The sequence below is a fragment of the Labrus bergylta genome, chromosome 2, assembly GCF_963930695.1.
Source record: "Labrus bergylta chromosome 2, fLabBer1.1, whole genome shotgun sequence".
NCBI classification, from domain to species: Eukaryota; Metazoa; Chordata; class Actinopteri; order Labriformes; family Labridae; genus Labrus; species Labrus bergylta.
Window position 1 is genome coordinate 16,291,206 of NC_089196.1, and position 7,436 is coordinate 16,298,641.

The window sequence follows — 7,436 nt, forward strand, 5'->3', positions numbered from 1 at the left end:
CAAAGGATTTTCCCAGGGCTGAGGTCCACAGATGAGACAAGTCACAGACAGACAAGGAAGAGAGGAAGATGAGGCAGACAGAAAGACATACAGACAGACAGACAACAGACAGACAGACAGACAGACAGACAACAGACAGACAGACAGACAGACAGACAGACAGACAACAGACAACAGACAACAGACAACAGACAACAGACAGACAGACAGACAACAGACAGACAGACAGACAGACAGACAACAGACAACAGACAACAGACAGACAGACAGACAGACAGACAGACAGACAGACAGACAACAGACAGACAGACAGACAACAGACAGACAGACAGAAAGACATGCAGACAGGCAAACAACAGACAGACAACAGACAACAGACAACAGACAGACAGACAGACAACAGACAACAGACAGACAGACAGAAAGACATGCAGACAGGCAAACAACAGACAGACAACAGACAGACAGACAGACAGACAGACAACAGACAACAGACAGACAGACAGACAGACAGACAGACCTGTGATATTTAGAGGTCTGAGTCCATATTACTGGCGGCTGCTGCTTTTAGACAACTCATTACTGTGACCTCCTGCAGACTGAATCCATTACACATTACAGAGACAGCAGAGACACGCCCACTCTCATCTCTCATCCCAGCACATCTAAATGTATGGAGCTCAAACTTTCCTCATTCAGTCCACTGAGCACGCTCAGAACACACTGCATGTTCAAATAGGAAATACTGCATAGTAATGATGGTTATCGGCGCGACACCATTTCTGCTAGAAACAGAATATCTGAAGTTGTCAGCTTCTCAGCAGAACTTTTGTTCCATAATTAGCCATCAACATCAGTTTTTGTGGAAACATGATTCAAACTATGTTTTGAAACACCTCTGAATGCAGCCTTGATCAGGTTTTTTTAAATAAATAATATAATTTGTCTTTTTCTATCCAGACTTTCAGGGTGTGATCTATAAAAAAAAAAATGTGACCAGCGTTATGTCAACTTTAAACCATATAGGAGCGTTCTGGTGACAGAATCATTTTGGGATGCAGATTGTGAGGTGGTGAATAACACATTCCAATGACTATCATGAAAAGTCAAAGCAGCTTGGTCATTTTTTGTGTGTTTTTTTTTTTTGGAAAATTAGCTATGAGATACGTCCATAGTTTGTCCAATAGGTGACTTCTCCTGCCCAAAAGAAAACTTAATTTCTGCATCTACTGTTAGGTAACAGCTGTTAGAACACACTTGACAAAGGTTCAAAGGGACCGAAACAATTTTTTCTAATGAATTGGTGATGCCTAGCAAGAGTTTTCAAAGCCATAGTTTGATTTCCTACTTCATGAGATAGTGGGATGTGCGAACACGTCCTTTAAGACAAGGTTTAGTAGCTTGCCAACAATATATTGATGCAAAACAACAGATTGTGCAATAATAAACTCAACTCAAACTCATCAATAGTGTGTGTAAGCGTAGTGAGAAGAAGAAGAAGAAAACAGCAGAAGATAGAGACAGAAGAAAAGAAGATCTGATCTTCTGAAGAGAGGGGGAGGCAGAGATGAAGAGGAGTCATGTTTATCTCATGGAAGTCAAACTGAATACAAACAGCCTGATTTCACACAGATCACACCATCAGATCTGTCTGCAGAACACCATCTCTGTAAGTGATATTAAAGTGCAGGAAAGTCTTTACCTCCTGCTGAGAAAACACAAAATGTCATCTGTCTGCTCTCTTTTTCAATCTCCTCCACTTTAGATCAGCTCTGCTGCTGCTGAAAGCTACTCTGACACCAAAACAACAACAAGAAAAACAACATCATTAAAGCATCCTCACGCTTCTCTGTCTGTGTCCTTTTGTTTTTGTCCTTTCAGTGCTTTTATTTTTTTTAAATTCATTTCTCCTTTCTCCAGCATCCAGCAAACAAACGGATGGATTTATCACTGTTAGACTTATCAGTGAGAATAAATCTGTCTAATCTGATTGTTTTAGTGTTTAAAGCTGCAAAACGTAGTTTTATTTTGTATTTAGGGAGCAGAATTGCATCAAATAGGGCTTTCACACTTGCAGAAATCTCCTGAAAAACTCAGGATATTTCCCGCAGGAGCTGTATATGTGATCGCAAACTTTTCGCTCTGACTTCACCCAGAGTGACGTTTCTATACTGTGACTGCTGCACGGTGTATAGAATGTATAAAAGCGACCACTACGATCTCTGTGTATGTCATTAAACGGCTGCATTATGTTTTCTGTTCGCCAGTATGTTGTTCTCCACTCTTTTGCTCTAGAATATTTCAAACAGACTTCCCCTGAAATCAGTTGCTCAGTCGCACATGACCTTCACTCTGCAAGTATCAAAGAGGGCAGACAATGCAGAAAAGTCAGATACTAACGTTTGCCTTTATATGGACATATTCATAGTATCACCGTACAGGTGGAAAAGTATATAATGGTGAGCAGAAACAATATGTTGTAGCTTTCTCACGTGCACAAGGCTTGCACTGATAATAATTATATCATGATTATTATTAATAATAATAATAATAATAATAATAGTAATAATCATACATTATATTTTTAAAGGGCTTTTCATGTACTCAAAGTGGCAGCTATAAGAAAGCGTCTGTCCCTCCAGGTTCAGTGCTCGGTTCTGTGCAGTGGAGACAAGGGGTTGGCGTTGGAGGAATGGAGGCTACGGGAAGGAGTAAACAAATGGTAAACAAAGGGAGAGACACTAAAATTACACTTAATTTAACTAGTTTATTTTGAAAAATAATAATAATTGCAAAAGAGGTGAGATGTGGACATTGCTGTAACAGTTTCTTTTACCAAATAGCATGATCAATTCCTGACTGAATTCATGTGAACCTTTTGGACATGACAAAGGATGCTTTTAAATCTTGTAATCTGTAGTTACTAGTGAAAGCCCCACCATTTTAAACATGTATTAGTGCTTTGTGATGACATGATATCAACAACACATACAAAGGTCTTTAACTATGTCCTGTACTTTGTATCAAATCTTTGGGGCATTTCTGAAACAATTTCAGACCAAAGCTGGGAAAAAAACAAATCACTGTCGAGAATCCCGTCAGCATAGAGACAGACTGGCAGACAGGCAGCAGGCCGATAGACAGGCAGTGTACAGCCTCCTTTCACTCACACGCTTCATTTATTTGAAGTTTTAATCTAATTATTAACTATTTTGAGGAGCGGGCTCTTTGTGCCACAGCAGGCTGGGTGCTGAGGGGGTGTAGCTGACAAAGCCCCCTGTCCAAAAACATTTAGTCCAATGTTGTGGTGTCATTTAAAGGTTCTGTCTGGGGTGGGGGGGGGGGGGGGTGGGGGGTCATGAATACGAGCAGCAACAGCAGATGGATACCAGATTAGCCCACCCGTCACTCTCCATTTTCCACACTCTCCTCCTTTCTTCTCCTTCTCCTCCTCCACAAAAGTTTCTCTCTTGTCTCCATAAATCCACCCTCAAACTCCCCCGACTCCTTTCACCTCTCTGCCACCCCTTCACCCCATCCCCACATGTCCCCCCGTCCCGTCACCTCTCTAAGCCTATTTTATTGCTCATTTCAGTGCGATAAAGACCAGGCAATGTGCCTCTTGCCAGAAAGCAGCTGTAATGAATTCATGGGCTTTAAAGACCTTGATCCTCTGAAGCCCCCCCACCACCGCCAGGGGAGGGGCACTATTGTTTAGGAGTATATAGGCTTGTCTATTACCTACGCACACACACACACTGCCGCTCAAAAGAGCCATTTGTTGCAAAAGAGCCATTTCATAGACACCCCCCTTATAAACACACACTTTCATTCATTTACACATACACACACACACACACACAGGCACGCACGCACGCACACACGCACACACACACACACACACACACACACACACACACACACACACACACACACACACACACAGTGTTACAGAGTATTACAACAGTAACAGAAGGTGGCAAGCTGGTAACAAAGACAGGCCATGAAATTCAATTAGCAGTTTTGAATTTGAGTGTGTTTCTGTGATTGTGTGTGTGTGTGTGAGTGTGTCAGGTCCGGATCACTTCTCTTCTTAACCGCCCCACATCAGCTGTCATGTGCGTGCTAATGGGCAAGCTTTTCTCTGCCTCTGACCTGGAGACATGTTGACCTCCTGATTCTTTTGAATGATAATAATGATAATGATAATGGTTTCAGCTGGAGAAGAAAATCCACTTCCTGAAAAGAAAAGGACCTTTCAGAATAAATGTTAGCGCTCGCCTGCCAAGGACAAAGTCATGCGGTTCAATAGCGTCACTTAAAAAAGGAATAATATTCACCTTTTCTATGTGACTCCGGCTGAAAATGAGACACAAGTAGAGTTTGACTGAAAATGGCCTGAATTCCTGCTAACGCCCACTACAGACTGCTTAAGTGTTCAAAAATATCATACCATTATCGATATGGATGGATTGATGGATGGATGGATGTATGGATGGACGGACAGAGGAGATGATGGACGTATAGATGGACTGAAGAATGTTCACGTTTATGGTCGAACAGAAATACGTACTGTTTAGATAAATATGATTAGTGGATGAAAGGAAGGATAGAAATGTGGATGGTTAATAGTAGGTCAGATTATATATCCATAGATTAATAGATGGGTATATGGATTGATGAATGGATGGAGGATTGGATGAACAGATGGATAGATGATTGGTAAATGGCTGGAAAACATCAAGGATATTACAAACTCTGAAATACCTTCAAGAATACCTTGAAAACGAATGTGTTTGTCATTGATTCACCACTAATGGCATACAGGTAATGTTCAAACAGATGTGAAAAAATAAATATCTAAGTTGATTTCAAGTTAAATTTAAAAGAGATGGGAAAGAATGGTTAAAAAAAATACATATGACAATTTTGTTGGTTTCATGTATTAAAGTGTAAACTTTATAGCCTACTCATCGCTCCACATAGTTTATTCAAACCTTTTGGTTTAACTTTAATTGTCATTTATTAACTTAATTATTTACAGTTTTCCCTAAAGTAGAACTTTAAACCTCAAAGGAGAACAAACACTTTATATACACATTCAATTGTACTTTTTGTGCAAGTTGAAATTGAAGATACAAATATTGAAAATTACCTCTTGTTTTACACTTGTATAAACATGTGTTAATTCGTCTACTTTATGAGTCAGTTTGAGAGTCAATAGATTAACAGACTGCAATAACCTCTTCCTCCCCTTTTTTTGTTCTAACTTCTCCTCTTCCTCCTCTCTATCTGTTTGTGTGAGTCTTTAGTCAGAAGGTGTCTAACATCACTACAGCAGGTACTAAATACCAGCTACTCTTTGTACTGCTACAATACAGACCCCCAGTGTGTGTGTGTGTGTGTGTGTGTGTGTGTGTGTGTGTGTGTGTGTGTGTGTGTGTGTGTGTGTGTGTGTGTGTGTGTGCGTGCGTGTGTGTGTCCATCTGTTTGCAGTGTTCCACCAGCTGTATCCTCAGAGGGAGGAGTGTGTGTTAGTGTTCACTAATGAGTGTGTATTGTGTTGAAGTCTATAATAAGTCATGGTGTGTTTGCTGATCTTCAGCATGAAACATCAAGCCAGTTTATACACTGAACAGTGTGTGTTCGTGGGTGTGTGTGTGTGTGTGTGTGTGTGTATTCAGTCCACTGCCCGTTTGCCCAACAATAAGGTTGCATCTGTTTGATGAAATTTTGACTTCCACTGTTGAGGACTCGTCAAATATTTGATGAGTCCTCATTTTAATTGTGCGGCCTGTAGACACAGATGTACAATGCTGCCATCAAAACCAGCATCTAGGAGCCCCCTGTGGCTTCTGAGTTCAAATATAACAACAGAGTCACTTTTTCAAGTGAATCCAGGTAGATTCACTTGCTATGATTTATCTTTTTTAGTAAATTACCTATTTTCTCAGCCTTATTCTTAGCTGTTTTCACATATGCACTCCGGATAATATCTAGATAATTACGGGAGGACTGCTCCAGAGATTCTCCCGACCTGGCTGTTCACATACAGTATGCTCCTCACAGCTGTAGACTATTTCTGTCAGATGGGAGGGGGGGCGGGGGGGTCTACTGAGGTAAGACATGATGTAAAAAAACAACGCGTAAGTAGCGAACAAAGCTACACGACGCTATAATGACAACATTTGCCTTTATATCATTGCTACGTGTAGCCCAACGGAATGACATCATCAACAAATGAGCGGAGAGCAACATAGTGGCGAAATCAAACGTAATCCAGCCATTTAATTCTGACCACGTCCCTCTCTGGAAGGGCGTGGGTGGCTCGGGCTTTCTAGCTCGTTGCCCAATTGTTCACGGTGAAAAGGCTGACTCAAAGAGCAGAACAAACACCTAGCTGCGGGAGTGTCACGCACTTGGGGGAGGGGTTACTGCCCTTTGTGATGTCATGAAGGGAAAATCTCCAATCGGCTTGAGCACATATTCTGGAAAGTGGAGCTGGCAAAAGATGGGGATGAACTTTTCTCATAATTGGGGGGTTTGCTGACAGACTAAGGACAATTATTAGTCTTAGAAAAACATGGTAAAGTGGATTTAGCATACATGACCTTTAAGGAGGCCCTCTTCCTAATGTAAACTTGTTTTTAGGCCTATTCTTCTCTTTTTAAGTGTTTTTTTAAGATCAATCCTGTAAATTTATATCTAAATAAACCCATTGAAATGTTGGGAAAGGGGGTTTCTGTCATTTTAGGTGAACACACTCTTTTACAGCTTCAGTTTAATTTCCAATGATTTTGAAGCTTTTCAGAAGTTAAAGTAGCTTTAGTTGACACTCCTGTTATTTTTTATTTTATTTTAAATGTGTGTATTTTCAGAATACACCCAAACATACTTGAGATCGAAACATTTCTTTTTATTCTGCTTCTTTTGTCTGAGCTGCAGTTGATTAAAAAGTGATTACTTCTTTTGTGTTTTCTCTTCCATTTTGTTGAGGACCCTGAACACAAACAGACTCTTGTACATCTTTTCTCCTCTTTTAGAAACAACAGTGGCTGCTCATCAACATTCACACGGCCTCTCTGTTGTATTGTCTGTCTCTTCATCAAGATGTTTTGTCTCTATTTAATGGACAAATCTGTTTTTCTACTGTTGATTACTTCTGATGAAAACACATTTTACAGCAAACCTAGTGTTTTAGTGTTCTGTCTGACTGAAGCTCTAATAAAGCTAACAGAAAATAGTTTAATTGAAAGGAGTACGCAGGGCAGATGTTTATTTTGTGTGTGCTTTTTTTATGGCAGGTATTCAGAGAGCAGTGTGTGTTAAATGTTACTTTTCTTTCTTAAAGGAATAAGGTGAGGAGAAAAACTATTTTGTCTGAAATATTCTGATTTTCGTTAGTATTCAAAGTAGTATCTGCCAAAAGTATCATT